Source organism: Podarcis liolepis, assembly GCF_965112155.1.
Source record: "Podarcis liolepis genome assembly, chromosome: 5".
Lineage (NCBI taxonomy): Eukaryota > Metazoa > Chordata > Lepidosauria > Squamata > Lacertidae > Podarcis > Podarcis liolepis.
The window spans coordinates 30,662,944-30,682,419 of record NC_139556.1 but is presented as its reverse complement, the minus strand read 5'-3'; the positions used below and the strand labels follow the sequence as shown (position 1 = coordinate 30,682,419).

The following is a 19,476-nucleotide window of genomic DNA, read 5'->3' as shown; positions in this document are numbered from 1 at the left end:
ATCTAATTCTTCTAGAACACAATACATCTCAGATAACCTTGCAGCAAAGTACCTGGAACATTGTTAAATCTCCCAACTTGTGTGATTTAACCCCCCCCCCCCAACATCCTGACATTCAACATGAAACACGGCACACAGGGAAGATTGACAGTGTTTGCCACTCATAACCTACAGTTCTTTACAACAGTTTTGTGACTGAACATCAGTTGCATTTTCACTATATCTGCCATTTTGAAAGATACTGACAGTATGAATTTGTTCAATCTAACACAAAAACCATACCTTAGTCAAAGAAAATAGCATCACTTTAGAGATTTCTTCCTCTCAGTGCTGGTACATCAGCCAGTTCTATCTAGTAGATCAGGATTAGTCAATGTGGTGTTCCCCATGTGTTATTCAACTCCAACTCCCATCCAGTCCCAGTCAGGGATGATAGGAGTTGTAGTCTTTCATGGAAGTACACTACTTGGTTGGATATCAGCTTTTGCTCAGGCACTGCCTTGTGGTGCTTTGCATGTTAAAGAACATAGCAAACTCACTTCTGGACGCATCCCCCCTCCCTCCATTATTGGAGTGAAAACACACCATGGGGAAGCCTAAGCTGCAACATAGCTCAGTCAGCAGAGCATGAGGCTCTTAATCTCAGGGTTGTGGGTTCGAGCCCCATGTTAGGAAAAGATTCTTGCATTGTGGGGGGTTGGACTAGATGACCCTCATGGTCCCTTCCAACTCTACAATTCTATGTAAGCCAAAATGTAGGCTTAATGTTTTTGTTTTAAGTTGCTTTCACTGTAATGCTGATTCTTTACAGTCTACCCTGAGAATTCGTTGAAGGGCAAGGCATAAATCTTTAAAATAAATTAATAAATAAACGAATGCCAGTATGCTCTCCACAGCATATTTTGACAGTGAGCACACAATGGAATAAATGCACGTAGCCGCTTAACACATTTCAAGGTTAACTTGAGAAACAAAAAAGCAGCTTCACTTATCTGGCTTGTAGCCAAACAACACATTACAGTAGACATGGAGGGGGTACCAGCAGGCCCTTCCTGTTTTGCTTTTTCAATTCCTTCTCCATATTGGGAAGCTTCACTTTCTATGATGTGACTAGTTATGTCATGAATTTCCCAACTCACCCACCCACAACTAATGGCGATCAACTAGTGGCCTTGCACTCACGGAAGGAATTTTGACGTAGGTGAGGCCTCTGCTAATGGAAAGCCATTTCCGAGCTTGGGAGGAGAGGGGGTTGTGGGTTACCCCCTCCCACACACGCGGGGGCTGGCCTTTTGCTCCCGCGAGATCCAGGGAATCCCCGGGCGTGTCTTCGACCCGGCCCGTCAATCGGCGGGCTGGGCAGGCGTGGCCTAGCCTATTTAAGGCCAGGCACGCCCGGGGACTGCCCTCTTTTCCCTTTCCAGCTGAGCAGTTTGTATTTCCTTCCTTGAGGTCTTTGCCCCGGTCTCGGCTCGGTTTTCTTTCCCTCCCACTAGGTCTCTTCGTCTACCCATTGTCAGAGGCTCCTGCAGCTTTCTTCCAACACTGGGCAGCAGGACCAGGGGTTTTTTCCCCACAGCGCGCTCTCCTTTTCGGTCGCAAAGACTTTGGATTACAGCTCTTTTCACAACTAAGGGGACTAGGCTTTGTCTTCATAACGCAGGGCGTCAGCACTGCATGAGGTTGGTGACTTGGGGGGAGGGCACCGAACTCGGCTTCTGTTTTTAAACTCTTGCGGCTGTGTATCTTGGGCATCTGAGCGAGCGCAGGGACGTTTGTTTAAATTCTTGCAGCCTGCGCCCCTCACACTTGCGCGCCTGAGCGTTCGCGGGATCGCTGGCGCTCCATTGATAGCGGGCAGCTTGTTTATTGAGCAGAACAGGGCGCTTGAGCCATCTTCCTAAAATAAATAAGTAAACAAATAAATAAAATAAAGGGTGGAGAAGCGGCTGCTTCTTTGAGGGCGCGCGATCGCGGGCCTTTTCTAGCTGTGGAGTGAAAGTGTTTACCGGTTACCTAGGTTACCGCAGCTAGCGGCCGCCATTTTGTCTTGACCACGTGGCTTGAGGGGGCGCCCGCCATCTTAGGTGAGGCGTTGCCTTCTGTGAGGTTAAGTGCATTTAGATATAGAACCTTTCTTTGAATATTAAGCTGTGTCTTCGCTGTGCAAGGGGTGGCAACATTGTTGTGTAATCAAGTAAAACTGCCTCTTTAGAGGCCATTCTTGGCAATTTCCCTTCCCTGCTGCTACCCGCAGCAGCACCCACAAGAAATCTGCTCCAGAGAGTTGGGTAATCTTCCCTAACAGGGAGGGAGGTGGAGTCTACAAGGTAGAATCAGGGGAGTGAGGGTGAAAGAACAAAAATGACCCCCCCTTCTTCTTCCATCAGTGGAACCATCCGCTGGTTCAAAAGCCCTTCTCCATTAGTGCAAAGGACCCAGCTGGATTCACCCCAAATGTACAAAGCTACACTACATCCCAGATATGAGAAAATACATGTTATGAGAAGGAAGCAGTGAGTACATTTCAGGAAGGCTCTGTTCACTTGCAGCCACATGTCTGCTGTAGTTTGGTTTGCTAAAACATACGTACCTTGAAGAACACATTTAGCAGAAGGGCATGGTTGGAATATTAAAATAAAGAATGTCTCAACATCTGGGGGAGGAAATGATTTTCAAAAGTTGCTGTTTCGGCCTTACAGGAAAACCTTTCAAGGCATAACTAGATAAAGCCTGCCCTCTAGAGAGCATTGCCTTTTCCAAGCTCTCTCACATTCAATGACTAGCTAAGAACTAAGGAGCTTGTTCTTCAATAAACTGCAGAAGCAGACCTGTAGTTCAAAGTCTCAGAGGTTAAAGGAAAAATGAATTAGCATGTTTGTATGAAGTGTAATCAATAAGCCAATAGCTAATATTAAGCACAGGACACACTAACTTTGGGGGAGGGGCCTTGGGAAATATGGACTCCTCCTCAAAAAGGAATTGCTTGCATTCAGGATAGATTTCCTCCTGCAGTGCCATATCTATTAAAAATCACAGCAAAGGATGAGTGTCTATAGTGCCTTCCCTTGGTGTAGCAACACAAGCCTTCCCAAGACACTTCTGTGCTTGAAGCAGAATATTCAGATGCTGTCTCCTATGAAATCTTCACAATAAACCCAAAAACAAATAACAGCAAAACAAAAAATTCTATCCCACAACACTAATTATGAATATGGGAAAGTGGTGGGGATAGCATATGCAGCAGGAGAGGGTGTGTTTGTGGCAAAATCTGCACTGGGGCTAAATCTGTGTCAGGGCTCACTCCCAGAATATATTTCAGAATGATACTGAAAAGTGTTGCTGCTACTCACCACTGCCCCCACCACCGCCACTCCAGCTGCTTTCTTTCATTTCTTTGCCAAATATTAATTAATTAATTAATTGAAATTTCTATCTCACGATCTCTGCCAAAAAGAGAACACTCAAAGCTGTGTACTGTGCAATAAACACAAACAATTACAATAAAAACATCCCCCAAACGCTATGAGAAACAAACAGCCGGCATGAAACGCAGCCAAAAAGATTCCAGGTTATGTCCCAACAGAGAAAGGCACCAGCTCCAGCTTAACCAGCAAGACATGCTTTCTGGAACAGCTACATCTTAACTAAGTGTGGAGTGGTCCATGGAGATGCCTCCAGCTGGGCTTTGCTTGGCTGCATTTCCACAATGGCAGTATGTCACCACAGAGAAAGTACAGATTTGCATCCTTCCCATTCACATTTCTGTGAAAGACACAGGGCCGTGCCTCCACTACAGATCTGAAGAAACCAGGAGGTACACAGACCCTCCAAGTGTCCCTGTTTTCCACGGACAGTTCCAGATTTACAGAAGCCGTCCCGGTTTCTGATTTGATCCTGGAATGTCCCACTTTTCCTTAGGACGTCCTTATTTCCATTGGAGAAATATTGGAGGGTATGGACTTATATGACCCACAAGCCAAGGAGATAACTATATAGTGCAACCTTTAGAAGACATCTGAAGACAGCCCTGTATAGGGGAGTTTTTTAACATTTAATGTTTTATTATGTTTTTATATATTTTGGAAGACACCAAGAGTGACTGGGGCAACCTAGTGAGATGGGTGGGGTAGTAATAATAATAATAATAATAATAATAATAATAATAATAATAATAATAATAGAATAGGATGTCCCTATTTTCATCAGAGAAATGTTGGAGGGTATGAGGTACATGCAGGAGATGATGCTACTTAAGGTATCCAAGTCCCTGACTATAGAGCAGGGTGTGGCCCTCCGGAGGTGTTTGGACTACAACTCCCAGCGGCCCCAGCCAGCACAGCTAATGGTCAGGGATGAAGGGAGTTGTAGTCCATTAGCATCTGGAGGTCCACAGGCTCCCTACCTATGTGGCAGAGGACCTCCACCTCTGCTATTTACATCTTCAAAGGGCACTGTGAGTCTGGAGGCAGGGAACACCATCTCTGGTTTTGGTATGGAGTGCGGTGAAGAGAATTCTGGGGGGAAGGGTAAAAAGATTCAGAGTTCCAACTGAGAAACTCAACACTGATGTCACATCCACAATATCCATTTCAAGTCCTCTTACACCACTTTATAGTCATGGCTTCCCCCCTCCCAAAAACCCCTGGAAACTATACTTTACCCCTCACAATTCCCTGCAACCTTAACAAACTGAAGTTCCCAGGATTTGGGGAGAAGAGCTATGGCTGTTATTAATCCAGAATGCGGCAGCTAGACTGGTGACTGGGAGCGGCCGCCGAGACCATATAACACCAGTCTTGAAAGACCTACATTGGCTTCCAGTACGTTTCCGAGCACAATTCAAAGTGTTTGTGCTGACCTTTAAAGCCGTAAACAGCCTCGGTCCAGTATATCTGAAGGAGCGTCTCCTCCCCCATCGTTCTGCCTGGACACTGAGGTCCAGCTCCGAGGGCCTTCTGGCGGTTCCCTCACTGCAAGAGGCCAAGTTACAGGGAACCAGGCAGAGGGCCTTCTCGGTAGTGGCGCCCGCCCTGTGGAATGCCCTCCCATCAGATGTCAAAGCGATAAACAACTACCTGACATTCAGAAGACATCTGAAGGCAGCCCTGTTCAGGGAAGTTTTTGATATGTGACATTTTAGTGTATCTTTCATCTTTGTTGGAAGCTGCCCAGAGTGGCTGGGGAAGCCCAGCCAGATGGGCGGGGTACAAATAATAAATTATTATGATGATGATGATGTTAGTGGTACAAGAGTTATTTAAATGTGTGGGTGTGGATGCAGTCTGAATTGGGGAAAAGCCATGCATTTAAGTTAAAGTTGTTTGAGGGCCACTGCTTAGTGACAGAAGAACACATGTTTTGCCTGCTAAATGAACCACCTCCCTGGCATCTCCAGTTTAAAAAAAAGATTCAAATCACTGAGGTGTGTGAAAGCTTCCTACCCAAGGGGGAGGCTGCAGCCAGTCACAAGAGATGGACAAAGAGGCTGAGCTGGTATTAAGCAATTTCTGAGGTTCCTATCACCTTTTGTTTGGGATGAGATATAACAGCCAAATGTATGAGTTCTCCTGAGGAATAGTCCTTTAGTCTGAAACACTGTGGGGACTGCCCCACCCTGGTGCCTATATAATGTTCCAAGCTCAAGGATTTCGCCACTTTATAAGCAGCGGGAAATATATTCAGATCACTTAAGGCAAAACGCCGCACTAGAGTGCTGCTTAATTGCACTGAATTCTTAACTCCCACCGTTTATAACATCACATTGAACTGAGCTGCACACCAGTATTATGGACCGAGGTCAAAGCCCAATGGCATACATGAGGCGTTTTGCCTTCATTATTAAAATGTTTTAGTGTCTTCCCGTAATCTTAATTCATGTCACTAAATGGCATTTCCCAGTATGCTGAAAAGGCCACCATTGTAAGCGATGAGGATGCTGTAATTCCAAAATCTCCCACTGTAAGGTGCAGTGACATGAAAACGAGCAAACAACAACAAAAACCAGGTTGTGCTCAACCAATTTTCATTCTTTCCATCATCTTTGGATTTAAAAGCAGGGCACTTAGTGGCCCAGAGTGCAGTTGTTTTGCTGTGGCAAATGTACTTCCCATTTTTATACCTTACTGAGCAAACTTTACTCTTTCATTTCCATGTTTTCAGCCAATTATGAAGCAGTCAAAGGCTCTTTCCCTCGCATGATTTTTAAACACTGGAAAGCAAGTTGGTAAACCCAGCACAGACATTGGCTCACTGGGTAACCTTGATTAACAGTACAAAGCTAATCATGTCTACTCAGAAGTCAATCCTGTCAAACTCAGTGGGGTTTACACCCAGGTAAAATGGGTTAGGACTGCAGCCTAAGTCACTGTCACTCAGTCTCAGTGCCCTGCAAATTGCAAAAATGAAATAAATTTCAACTCTCAGAATGTAGATAGAAACACTTCTAGTTGACAAATCTTACTGTGAGAGCAAGCAAATTGAAGTATTTTGTAATACATATATATTTGTGAATTCTACCAGAGTTAATGAAGTTGTGGTATATGTACAAATGGTCATAAAAGGGGGTTTTAATCCTATGCCCATTTACTTGGGAGGAATCCCTATTGAAAACAATGGGAATTACTTCTGTGTAAACATACATAGAATTATACTCCAAGACAATTATTGATTTGGCTGTAAAAGGATATGTAGCAAATTTGAGTTTGCTTGACAAGCCCATTGTGTAGACTCAGACACCTATCTTTCTTCCTTCTCAGGTAGAGTATACTCAGGTAGAGTATACTTTGGTGTCTAGTCCCCAGATAATAACTAGAAAGAACCAAGTAGTCCAAAAACAGCGTTTTGAATGCATTATAAACATGCAACACCAGATGATACTGTAGAGCAGGAAACTTTTCTATTCGATTTTACATAGCGGTTTTTTTCTTTTGTAAATTAAATCATTATATTTCTGACTCATTTATAGCAGTTTTTTCCCCTATGTGTAGGTCCACCCCAGGCAAGGAGCACACATATCATCAGTTTCGGACAGAGCCATCAATGGCCTGAGAGATGTTTGGTCCAACTGTTCCTCATCTTCCTAAGAACCATGTGCCTTGAAGGCAGGCAGGAGCCCAGGCCAGAGTTAACACATATCACTGGCTCCCAATTGACCTGATGGCACTCTGCCACACTTGGTTACCTTAGCAAGGTATATAAATCAAAGTACTGTAGATAAAGCAATCAATAAATCAATGCGGCTCATCCAGTGGGGCGGAGTCACAGCAATTGCCTATTAGCACCAGTGCCCTCTGACATTTTCCCCCACTGAGATTCCCTCTCAGTGGTTTACCCACACAGGGCCTATGAATGAATTCCTGAATTCCAACGTGGAATTTGAACAAAATGGTTTAGAAGGACATCACTGCTGATGAGTGCATGGTGTCCCTCCCCAGCACTGAGTGCCATCCCAATAGGCAATGTCTGACAGCTCAAACCACTTCTGAAGCAGAGCAGAACACAGAGGGCTCTGAGAATGTATCAGAGACAGGGACGAAGACACCTTGCTGCTGTGCTCAGTGATCACCAAGATGGGGCAATGCATCCTTTAAGCACCCGTTCATGCAAATAATCTGGAGGATAGGTACAACTCTAAAGAGCCAGCAGGAGGCTCACATATTTCATGCCAGTCATCAGAATGACTTCCTTAAAATTGATTTGTGGCTTTCCTTTCATGCTTGGCATCATTTATTGCTAAAATTAATTACGCATGGATAAAATGATTTATAGCATTAAAAAATCCTTCAGTAGGATACACAGAGAAGAACCATGGTGGAACAATCTGAGCATCTCCAGAGAACCACTTCAGATGTGGGTTTTCCTGCACTCAGTTTGAAAACGCATGCATACACGACCAATTAAAATTAAAAACATTCATGTTTTTCACATACATCACCATTAAACACCAGGTTCTCAGTGGATATTTATCATAGGTAAAATGATATAATAAACCGTATTTATTCCTTGTTTCTTAACTGATATATATACGCACGCAAACACATACACATATTTTGTTAAAGCAGTGAATATCACTTCTGTCATACAAAGGGCAAAATTGCTGCTAACCACTCCTGCTAGCACAGGTCTCCCTTAAGGGAAAAGTTCAATGTTAGAGCATCTACTTGCCCAGCTTCTCTAGGTAGGGCTGTGAATGTTCCCTGTCTGAAATGCTGGAGAACAGGTGGCTGCCAGCCAGTGTAGACAAAACTGAGCTAGATGAACCAATGGTTTCACTCCGTATAAGGCAGATTCTATGTACTGGCAACATGCCTTGCTAACTGATTCTGTTTGCTGACCTGCAGTCAAACATACTGCCTTCTCAACAAGGCTCATTGTACTTCAAGATTATGAATCTTGGCACTGTAGGACAAACTACATGGAGAGAAAAATCATGTGGTGTAGTCTTTCTGGGATTTCAGATATGAGGCTTAAAGCTTTGAAGGCTCCCCTCTGCAGGTATAAATAACTAAGTCCATTGGTGTCTATGGGACTACACCGAATAGGACTAAGTTGGCTATCAGCCAATATATAATTTAACTTCCATATAATTCTTTTAATATCATGCATACCCTGCCTTTCACTGCATTATCAGCTCACAAAAAGGACAATAAAAGTATAAACAGCTTGCTCTCTTCCCAGCTATTCAAGCTGGAAAGTTTGAAAGGAACATAACAAGCATGGCATTAACATCTTTGGACATCTACCATGTAGGAACATGGTGTAAGATAGCATGAGGTATCAAGAAAATAGCCTTCTTCCTCTGGTGGAGGTGATGGGGTAATTTTCCATTAATGCTTACAGTTGAAATATCCATGCCTGGTCCTTCAGAAATGTAATTTAATATCCCATTATGTATACCTCATTTGATGTTTCTTTCCATGCACCAGGGACTAAGCATGCAATCTGGAGTAGTTGTAGCTATTAGCATATTTACTAAAAAATACCCCCCCCCCAAAAAAAAAGCTTCAGCAGGAAGTAGAAAAGGGGGGGGACAGAAAGGTTACTGTCAGAGACTGTGCAAACAAATTCAAGAGGAAATTTGAGTTGGTTGTGGAAGTTCTGATGATTCTGTAACACTGATGATGTCACAAAACTGCACTGTTGCATCATTTAGCCACCTGCCATACTAATGATGGCTGTAGGCTGGGCTTAAGGTTGTCAACTTTTGCTTTCCAAAAGGAGTAAGGCAAAGCTAGACAACCATAATTGAGTCTGGTAAGTCAAAGTCTAGCCCAGAGCAGAACCAGGTATCTTGGGGTTGTAAGGTCAGGGTAGAATTTTTCAGGTTATGGCATACCCTTCAAGATTTCACAGGCTTTGGATTGTACCTAACATAATGCTGTAAGGTGAATGTTATGTCAACACAAGAATTTCTCCTTGCACAATGGAATGTTCTTCCAATCTCCTCCTCCCATGCACCCCTTAAATCAATTCGGGGGGGGGGGGTTCCACCAACATCTGAGAGCAGATATAGGGATGGCACAGGGCATGACCAGGGGAGGAGGTGGAGAAACTCTCCTTGCACTAGCACTAATCCTTGCACCAGCACAAGTATTTAGATGACAACAGCCCAACGGACTTTACATATCCTTGAAGCATCCCAATTTTTATATCCTGGGATTGGTCCACTTACAATCACACTGTTTCACATTACTGAGAGCCCCACCCCCACCCCCAGCCAACCTACTTTACACTGCATTTGTTTTAAAGCTAGAAGCATGTTTCTTTTTATTAAATTCCTCCTAGGAAACTGCATTGTCTTGCAACAGGCTAGCTGCTGTTCAAAATATACCTCTAGAACTGCCAGTTGTGAAAAGACCGGCTGTGCACTGCAAGGTGCCTTAGCATTCACACCTACGTGCTCTAGAGACGAAATACTTCCCACTGCAAGATGAAACTTCTGCAGGCTCTTAGAGAGAAGAGCTGAACCCTGAAGAACAACCATTCCAGCAACAAGCTTTTTTCCTGACAAGGTGCAAAAACAGGCACAGTGATTTGCCAGGTACCTGGCATCTCCAGGTAGAGAAAACCCCTTTCTGAAGCTTCTGTCAGTGTTGACAACAATAAGCTTGATGGGTGATGATCTGATATCGAATAAGGCCACTTCCTACGTTGTTTTATTGATAACTCTACCAGGAGCCAGTTGCTGGAATACTTCCTCCAAACCCCTAAAAATGAAGGCAATATGTTAGTATTTTACTTCTGCTAGCAGCATGAACTGCCAGTGTCCCACCAAGAAATCCCTCTGACAGTGGAGAATCACATATTGAACTAAGAAAGGGCAGCCAAGATGAGGCGAAGGAACATTTTGTGTGCACAGTAATGCTCTGGGTAATCATGTCTCCCAGATGGATATGTATATCCAGTGTAGACGTAAAAGTTAATAAAAGAACCTGTGAGAGAGAAAACTTGATAAGCAGCTTTAAATTAGATTTTAAAATATGCAGCGTTCAAACAGTAAGTGACATTTTGTCAAGGAGCCAATTTGTCAGTGTCTTCCATATTATTTTTTGTATCATAATCCAGCAGCGTGTCTTTTGCAGTTCCCTCTTATTTCTCATGTCCATGAATAAAAGATGTCCTTTGCTACTAATACAAGATGACTTTTGGCCACCCACCATGACACAAGTCCCTACAGGGAATGGGTTTCTTTCCACATTGTTAAACTCTTTATATGCTATGAAGAGAATCTTTGTGGGGCTGGCTTATCTTCCGGGGGGGGGGATCCCAGTGTTGAAATTAAGAAGTCTAAGGCTACAACCTTAAATGCGCTGGCTTGGAAGCAAATCACACTGAAATCAATGTGGCTGATTTCCACATTTTACAGGTCAGAAACTGTTGCTGCAGGTGCTCCTAATATGCAGAGCAGCCTGTGATCCAAGCACAGGGCTAAACTGCTGTTGGCATCCATCTGTCTCAGGAGACAATGGAAAAATGTGCCTTTCGGGGGTAAAGTAAAGCCAATAGAGAAGTACAGCATCTGCTGTGGCTGTAGAGACTACAAGGAGGTGCATGCTCATAGGTGCTGACTGTGCAGGGCCCTGGGTGCCTGAGCACCCAAAAATTTTAAATGAAGGGACCGGATCCCCCCAAGGTTTCACTCGGCGGTGCACGCACACGCCCGCGATGTGTACAAGTGACATCAGCACGCTGTGGGGGTGCCGACACAACCCGCGCATGCCACAATGACATTGGCGTGCCCTGGGCACCCACTCTCACGGGTCCAAGACTTGTAATTGCTAGAGTTGTGTGCAATCCCCCAAATTCAGGGACTGATCTAGCACAACCCCAGTCTGACTAGGATTGCACAGTCATGCAGCTGGGGGGGGGGGTGAAAGATGTGCACGGACTGCTTGCACATCTCCTTCTCCACCCATTATATGCCACCAGGCAGACACACACACACCTTTCAACAGCCCCAAATCACTTTGGGTGGACTCACTCTGACCCCAGGAAATCCTGGGACTATTTCAACATGATCCGGCAGACTCCTAGGATGACTGAAATAGGTCCAATTCCATTCAGGATCCGGGCATAGCCCTAAGAATTACAGTGGTACCTTGGTTGTCAAACTTAATCCATTCTGGGAGTCCATTCAACTCTCGGAACCATTCAAAAACCAAGGTGCGGCTTCCTATTGGCTGCAGGAACTTCCTGCACTCAATCGGAAGCCGCGGAAGCCACGTCGGACATTTGACTTCCAAAAAACATTTGCAAACCAGAACACTTACTTCCAGGTTTGCTGTATTCGGCAGCTGAATTGTTCAGGAGCCAAGCCATTTGACAACCAAGGTACTACTGTACTTTATTTAAAGCAATTTGCATCCCACCTTTTCTTGGCAGAGTTCAAGGTGGCTTAACAAAAATTCGTATCTTATAAAAGCCCAGCACAATTTTTCAAAAGTGGAGAGAAAAACGGCTAATTTCATTAACAGAGCTCCCAGCACTTTAAAAATGATTAACGTAAATTCTACCACCCCGTTTAAGGAAATCAGTCACAACAAACTCTGTAACTGGGCAGTCCTAGATATGTCTACTCTGACATGTCCCACAGAGCTCAATAGGGCTAACTCCCATGAACACTAGGATAGCTTTGCAGCCTAAATTAATGCTTTTACAAGGAGGGAGGAAGTTGCAGGTCTTCAATAACTCCCAACCTCCCACTTCAAAATGGCTGTCAGCATGAACCACTGATTTTTTTGTATTGCAAAACATTTTTGCTGGAACATAAAAACAAACAAACAGGGCTGAACTTTTGGCATACTCTGTTAAAGGACAAGATAATGCACCAGTTAACTAGAACATAGCAGACTCCCTGATTCCTTTTCTTATTTATTCCGAAGCTGCTAAAACAATATACTGGATCTCATGAAAATAGGTGTCTCCTTTTGTATATTAACTATGTGCTTGGTGGAGCAAGGTTACTGGCATTTCTTCTGCACAGAGTGAGGAAAAGAGAAATTTGGCTAATTTTCTTTGGCTAATGGAGTGCACTTCTCTTAGGTGTACGATTAAGGCTGCAAACTGTACTTTTGGATGCTTTATTAATTTCCTGTTAGAGCAGTGCAACCTGAAAGGTTTACCAGAAAAAATCCAGCTGCACATGAAGTACACTCTCCTTTTTGTGATCATTTCTATGCTAAAAAAATAATTAATTTCTTTAATAATAATAATAATAATTCAGTTATGCCCTATGCAATGGACTTGAGAAGTTCATTGAATTTGGTGGAATGCAAACCTACATAGCATTAAGCAATAATTTAACAAAAGGGGCACCTGAATTAGCAAGCGCTTTGAAGAGACAATATGCAAATGAGATAATTCATTACTCTGCAATAGCACAGCTTTGTATTCTTTATCCTTGATACATTGAACTGATAAAATCTGTCATCTTCATAGCTGTTACTAATTTATTTATTTCCGGAAACACTGAGCCACAATTACAGATGCCATCTTCATTGCTGGTACTAATGGCCCCATATCAAATAATATGCAGAGCTACTTAAATTATAAGGCTATTACTCCATTTTTTTATTGTCACCAATACCACGTACTGTATACTAAAGTATGGTATTAAGCAAAATAAAAAGTAAATTAGGAAAAAAGAGAGCACAGTTCTTCAAGACATCAAAAAGGGAACAACACAAAGGGAAGAACGCATTGAAAGAAAGCAATTCATGAAGACCATTTTTAAGTAGCACAACCCTCCTCCTACAAGAGGCTTGAAAGAAATATGGAATGAAGTCTGCGAGGCCATTTGTAGAATATTATAATCCACAAGTAGGACATGCAGCAAAATGATATAGCTTAGAAAGCTCCTGTTTAGAATATTCTGTTCCATTCTCCATCCCCAACAGTCAGGTCAGCTTTCTGGGGCCACTGAACACACTGTGGCTTGGGCTATTGGCCTATTTTGGATGTGTGTGTGTCTGTCCTGCCCTGGTACACCTATTGTTCCTCCCCCCTCCCCAAGATGTTTTGGCCTTCTGCAAACCTTGGGATGCTCTTGAGCAAAAGGATGCCTCCTTCTTGTGGGTAGATAGTGCCAGTTTCACAATATAATATGGTGCTTGATGAATTCAGGTCATTATTAGTATATATGATAATGGATATTTCCACCTAAGTCCTTTTGGCTTTTGCATTTGTCTGATATCTGAACATGAACTTCCCCAAGTATCAGAGCTTCAGTATAAAAAACAATTAACAATCTGAATGGCAACAGCAGAAAGGGGAGAAATTTGGTTCTGTTTGGATTTCAGTATCAATCTACTTAATTCTCACTTCCTGAAACAATGCAAAAACTGAAAAACAGCTACCCTCTGAACTTTTCTGAATTTTTCAATGTAATTCTCCAACAATTTTTTTCTTTTAATAAAGTTTGCAACAAAAATGATAAACCGCGTGGTTGTAAAAAAAACCAACCAACCAACCTCTAAACAGTTATAGTAAAAGATGACAATTCTTGATTTAAGAAGCAGTTTAAAAGTTAAGAAAAAATTAAAATGCATGCCAAGTTCTATTTGTCTAGATAGACTTGCCTAAAGAAATACCTTTTAAGCAGGTATTAGAAAGCGCTCACCAGAGGCACCTGTCTGGTGGCAGCAGGCACTGAGGAGGAATCTAGACACATATAAAAATGCACATATAGTGAAAATACTACTTTTTTAAAAAGGTTTTGAAAAATATATTGAATTTGCCATAGCTCACCATCATGATCTAGTGTCACATTTGTATAATGCACTTTTCAACACACTTTAAACGTTTTATTTGCAGCTGTATAGCTGGGTCCTGAGTTCCAAAGTATAGGTGCTGCTACATTAAAAGATTGATTTCTTGCAGTGTGCAATGTGACTGAAGTGGTTGTGTGGGCATATATGGGGAGGGTCGGGGATCCCTATAGATTCAAGTCAGAGTTGTTGCTGATAACCTCAAGGGAAATTACCTTCCCTGCTCCCCAGCTTCCACCAGTAGGAAACTCCACTGGATCGGAGCCTCTTGTGCAAACAGAAGTACCGGTAAGCCTTTTATTCACAGTGGGCCAATAGCATAGATCTATTATAAAAAGTACCGTGGCAGATGCACTCAGCTTCACAATAAACATAATTTGCAGTTCTTATGCTGAAGCACTTTTACAGTCCACATGTCTCCACCAAGTTACAGGTATTGTTGTTCAGGCAGTATCTTAATACCTAATCTTGTTGGCGTCAGAATACTCTGAGATACTGAAAACTCAATAGAAATAAATTGGACTCCAAGACCCATTTTCCAGGTTACATTTCACCCTCTAAATAGAGTTAACTCATTTCCTTGGAAGACTGAAAAGCACAAACTTCATTTTTATGTACATTTCTGCATGCTGATGATTTTTCCAATAGCAGTACCAAAACCAGCACACAACTCAGAATATAATTAACTCAGTTCTTTTGATTTAAGTGGAAATTAGAGTGACTTTCCATTTGTCTCTTCCTTTTAATGTATGGCGCTGCTGTGACCTCTCTTGTTATGACGGGTGCCAAACCAAGCAAACATGGGGAAAATATTTATTTAGTGTGCAGTTAATAGAGCTGCGTGGGGATTTACTGAGGAAATTGGCTAGCGGAGCATAACAGGCTCAAGAAGGAATGAATTATTAGTAGACGATACACTTTGTTCCCTGTTCAAATCATTCAGGTCTGAAGTTTATGAAGTTTGTAAATAAAGATTGGAAGTGGACTAAAGCTGCCTGAATTAAATATTTAAACTAGAATTAAATTAGAAATTTAACCCACCCTATCCCTGAGGGCTCTAAGTAAATGTTTTGTGGTTGTTTTTGTCAAGTATGCAAAATGTCAATACTGCTTCAATGTCCTAGATAATGTTTGCTTATAGAAAGTGGCTTTGTTGCATGTTATATTGGATTGCATGAAGTGAATATTGCTTTTTATATAGCGGACAGACGAAGAATCAGAAGTTCTTTACTTTCTGAATCTTATTTTTCTATCTTTCTCATTTAACCTATTTTCTACTCTTTTTAAAACTTCTTTCTTTTTCTTTCTCTCTTCCCCCCGCCCCTTTTGTGCTTTTATTTATCTAGATAAAAGTATTGGTTTGGTTTAAAACAAGGGAAAAGATAATAAGTTTTGATTTTTTCTCTACAAACCTTGTCCTCAGTTCCTCTTGACTGTTTGGAAATGTTCAAGGCACACATAGTTTTCTAGAGAAATCAATCTTCCGTACATGGTTTTCATTTTTAAAAACCTTATTGTATAAAAAACAGGCTGTAACCCTATTCCCCCTCCTCTAAGTTGGCATTTCAAGGGCTATAGGATACAATGTACCCTCCTCTTTGAAGTAATGAAGAGAATTCTGATGATGGACATACACACCTGCTGCCATGGAAACATCTGCAGCCCTGGCCCAACAGATGAGATGGCAGAGGGCCTTTGCGGTAGTGGCACTCCCCCTGTGGAACACCCTCCCATCAGATGTCAAGGAAATAAACAACTATCTGACTTTTAGAAGACATCTGAAGGCAGCCCTATGAGGGAAGTTTTCCATGCTTGATGTTTTATCGCTTTATTATTATTGTTATTATTCTGTTGGGGGAAACCCAGCCAGACGGGTGGGATATATAATAATATAATAATAATAATTTATTATTTGTACCCCGCCCATCTGGCTGGGTTTCCCCAGCCACTCTGGGCGGCTTCCACAGAAACCAAAAAACACTAAAATATCATACATTAAAAGCTTCCCTGAATAGGGCCGCCTTAAGATGTCTTCTGAATGTCAGGTAGTTGTCTATCACCTTGACATCCAATGGGAGGGCATTCCACAGGGCGGGCGCCACCACCGAAAAGGCCCTCTGCCTGGTTCCCTGTAGCTTCACTTCTCGCAATGAGGGAACCGCCAGAAGGCCCTCGGCGCTGGACCTCAGTGTCCGGGCAGAACGATGGGGGTGGAGACGCTCCTTCAGGTATAATGGGCCGAAGCCGTTTAGGGCTTTAAAGGTCAACACCAGCACTTTGAATTGTGCTCGGAAACGTACTGGGAGCCAATGTAGGTCTTTCAAGACCGGTGTTATGTGGTCTCGGTGGCCGCCCCCAGTCACCAGTCTAGCTGCCGCATTCTGGATTAGCTGTAGTTTCCGAGTCACCTTCAAAGGTAGCCCCACGTAGAGTGCATTGCAGTAGTCCAAGCGGGAGATAACTAGAGCATGCACCACTCTGGCCAGACAGTCCGCGGGCAGGTAGGGTCTCAGCCTGCGTACCAGGTGGAGTTGGTAGACAGCTGCCCTGGATACAGAATTGACCTGCGCCTCCATGGACAGCTGTGAGTCCAAAATGACTCCCAGGCTGCGCACCTCGTCCTTCAGGGGCACAGTTACCCTATTCAGGACCAGGGAGTCCTCCACACCAGCCCGCCCCCTGTCCCCCAAAAACAGTACTTCTGTCTTGTCAGGATTCAACTTCAATCCATTAGCCGCCATCCATCCTCCAACCGCCTCCAGGCACTCACACAGGACCTTCACCGCCTTCACTGGTTCTGATTTGAAAGAGAGGTAGAGCTGGGTATCATCTGCATATTGATGGACACCCAGTCCAAACCCCCTGATGATCTCTCCCAGCGGCTTCATATAGATGTTAAAAAGCATGGGGGAGAGGACGGACCCCTGAGGCACCCCACAAGTGAGGGCCCAAGGGTCTGAACACTCATCCCCCACCACCACTTTCTGAACACGGCCCAGGAGGAAGGAGCGAAACCACTGTATAACAGTGCCCCCAGCTCCCAACCCCTCTAGACGGTCCAGAAGGATATATATATATGTATGAATGAATGAATGATGGTTGCTGTTGTTGTTTTTGTTGTTATGCTGGAGCTCCAGAATCAGTTAAGGTTTAGGGTGCACAGTTTCTGATAAAACAGTTCAAATGCCTTTGGTTTTCCTTGGAATGGGTTTTGCTCACACTCGGAACCAGTTCACTTGTGCACATAAATCACTCAATTTCTGAAAGCAGCTTCACAGCAGAGGCCCATTCTAAATACTATACTCGCCGTGGGGATTGACACCTCCAGTAAATTATTCCTGAGTAAAATTATTCCTACCCAGTGGTGGCTGGTCACTTGACAAAACTACTAGAAAAGTGTGTGGGGCAATCAAGGGAGGGAGGAAAATTCTCAGGGGTACCTTTGTGTTTTTAGGAGCAGCAGTTGAGGAAGGAGGACCGCAGTCAACAACCTACAAGTGCAAGATTGCCAACTCCTGTATTATTCCCCACCTTGTCTTTTCCTGAATATCACCTTTTAGTGGCTGCTGAAGCTTTATTCAGAGATGTATACCAATGTTGTTTATCTCAACAAATTCATTACCCCCCCCCCAAAAAAATGCCAGCATTTTTACCAAAATAAAAGAGGCCTTGGCATTTTACATGTGGGAAGCCACCCTGAAAGTCTTGGCCTCCTAGGAGGGGGAAAGGCTTTAAACTGAGCTTTAAATCCTATTGCCAAAAGATCACAGAGTAAACACTACACATTAGATAACAAGTCATGTCAGCATGCCCAGCAATCTCAAGAAGTTTATTTTTAATCACAAAGCACAGAACATGAAATGTGAAGCCAACGAAATAAATAAGATTGTTAGATTAGGAAAAGGGAAAAGAAAGATGGGGACAAGATGACTAGCTATTTCCACCTTTATTGGTGGGGTGGGGGTGGGTGGGGTGTGAACCATCAACCTTCCCAAACCCCAAAACTCGAAGGGCTGGAAAGGGGTTAGTTTAACCTCCGGTTTGCTAGTAAAACTGAATTACTGTGTTGAGAAATGATGCATGTCTAAAAAGTGTGTCACCAACATGAGAAGCTTGGAAAGCTCTACCTTAAAGGTCTCTGATAGGATTTGCAACATAAAGCAGTCAAGGACACTGCCTGCAGATTCCTATGAGCTCTAATTTTGTTTGTTTTGTTAAGGGAGAGCAACTTAGAATTTTTACAAACTTAAACTGTGTTTAACTTTGAACAAAATTCTTCTGTTGTACTTTAACAAAACAAAAAAACCAGTTCTTGCCACAGGCAACATTCTGGATGGGCTTACTCTCTGGAAAGTTCATGGACCTAGAAGAACATAGAGATATAGAAGAAGACCACTACTGCAAGATCAGGCTTCAAAAATTACAAATCACATGAGGATATCCGAGGGGTTTTTACTCTCCTTTCGGTTCAAGGAAACCCTATCAGGCATGGCCAAACTTAGTCCTCCAGCTGTTTTGGGACTGCAACTCCCATCATCCCTAGCTAACAGGACCAGTCATCAGGGATGATGGGAATTGTAGTCCCAAAACAGCTGGCAGGCCAAGGCTTATTCCATATTATTTTACTTTTGCTCTGAATATCCATACATGGTTATTGTCCTCAGTTTCAAACTTTTAAAACAACTAAATTATCCAGTATCCTTTAACCTGTTACATGCATTGCTGAAACAGGTTTATTTTAATCTGTAATGCACTCTCAGGATTTGATTTAAAAATACTGGATGGAATCAATGCATATTACTAAGTAGCTGTAGTGCAATTCCAAGTAATGAAATAAGCAGGTGTCTGCTGCAATAACCTGTGAATTATCAGGCTATGTAAGTCAGAACACTACGGAGTCAAACCAGTCAGCAAGCAGAGAGCCTTTGGACAGCTCTGCCTCCCTTTCCAGATGGTCTTTCCATCTGCTGCAAGCAATTCAATAACCCTAACTTCTGCCTCTTTCCCAATAATTAAGAACACCTGAAAGAGAATTTAGTACAGTGCTATATGTCTCAAAATATTTTGCATACTATCAAGGCGCTACTGCTAACTCTGTGGGGCACAATCCATTGAGAGGTTCTCTCATGAGCACCCCATTAAAATTAATGGAAGCTGCGGAGCAGTTGGTTCACATCAGTTTTGCTCTAAGATATTTCAAACAGCCCTG

General features: G+C 43.0%; 2 long non-coding RNA genes across 2 annotated transcripts in view; one reads left to right on the top strand and one right to left on the bottom strand.

Annotated features, from left to right (window-relative positions):
- Positions 1–19,476, top strand: part of LOC310706671 — a 276,435-nt gene that overhangs the window by 163,790 nt on the left and 93,169 nt on the right. The gene's annotated exons all lie outside the window — the stretch shown is intronic.
- The window catches only part of LOC310706767, a 59,150-nt gene that overhangs the window by 20,588 nt on the left and 19,086 nt on the right, over positions 1–19,476 (bottom strand). The window lies entirely within an intron of this gene.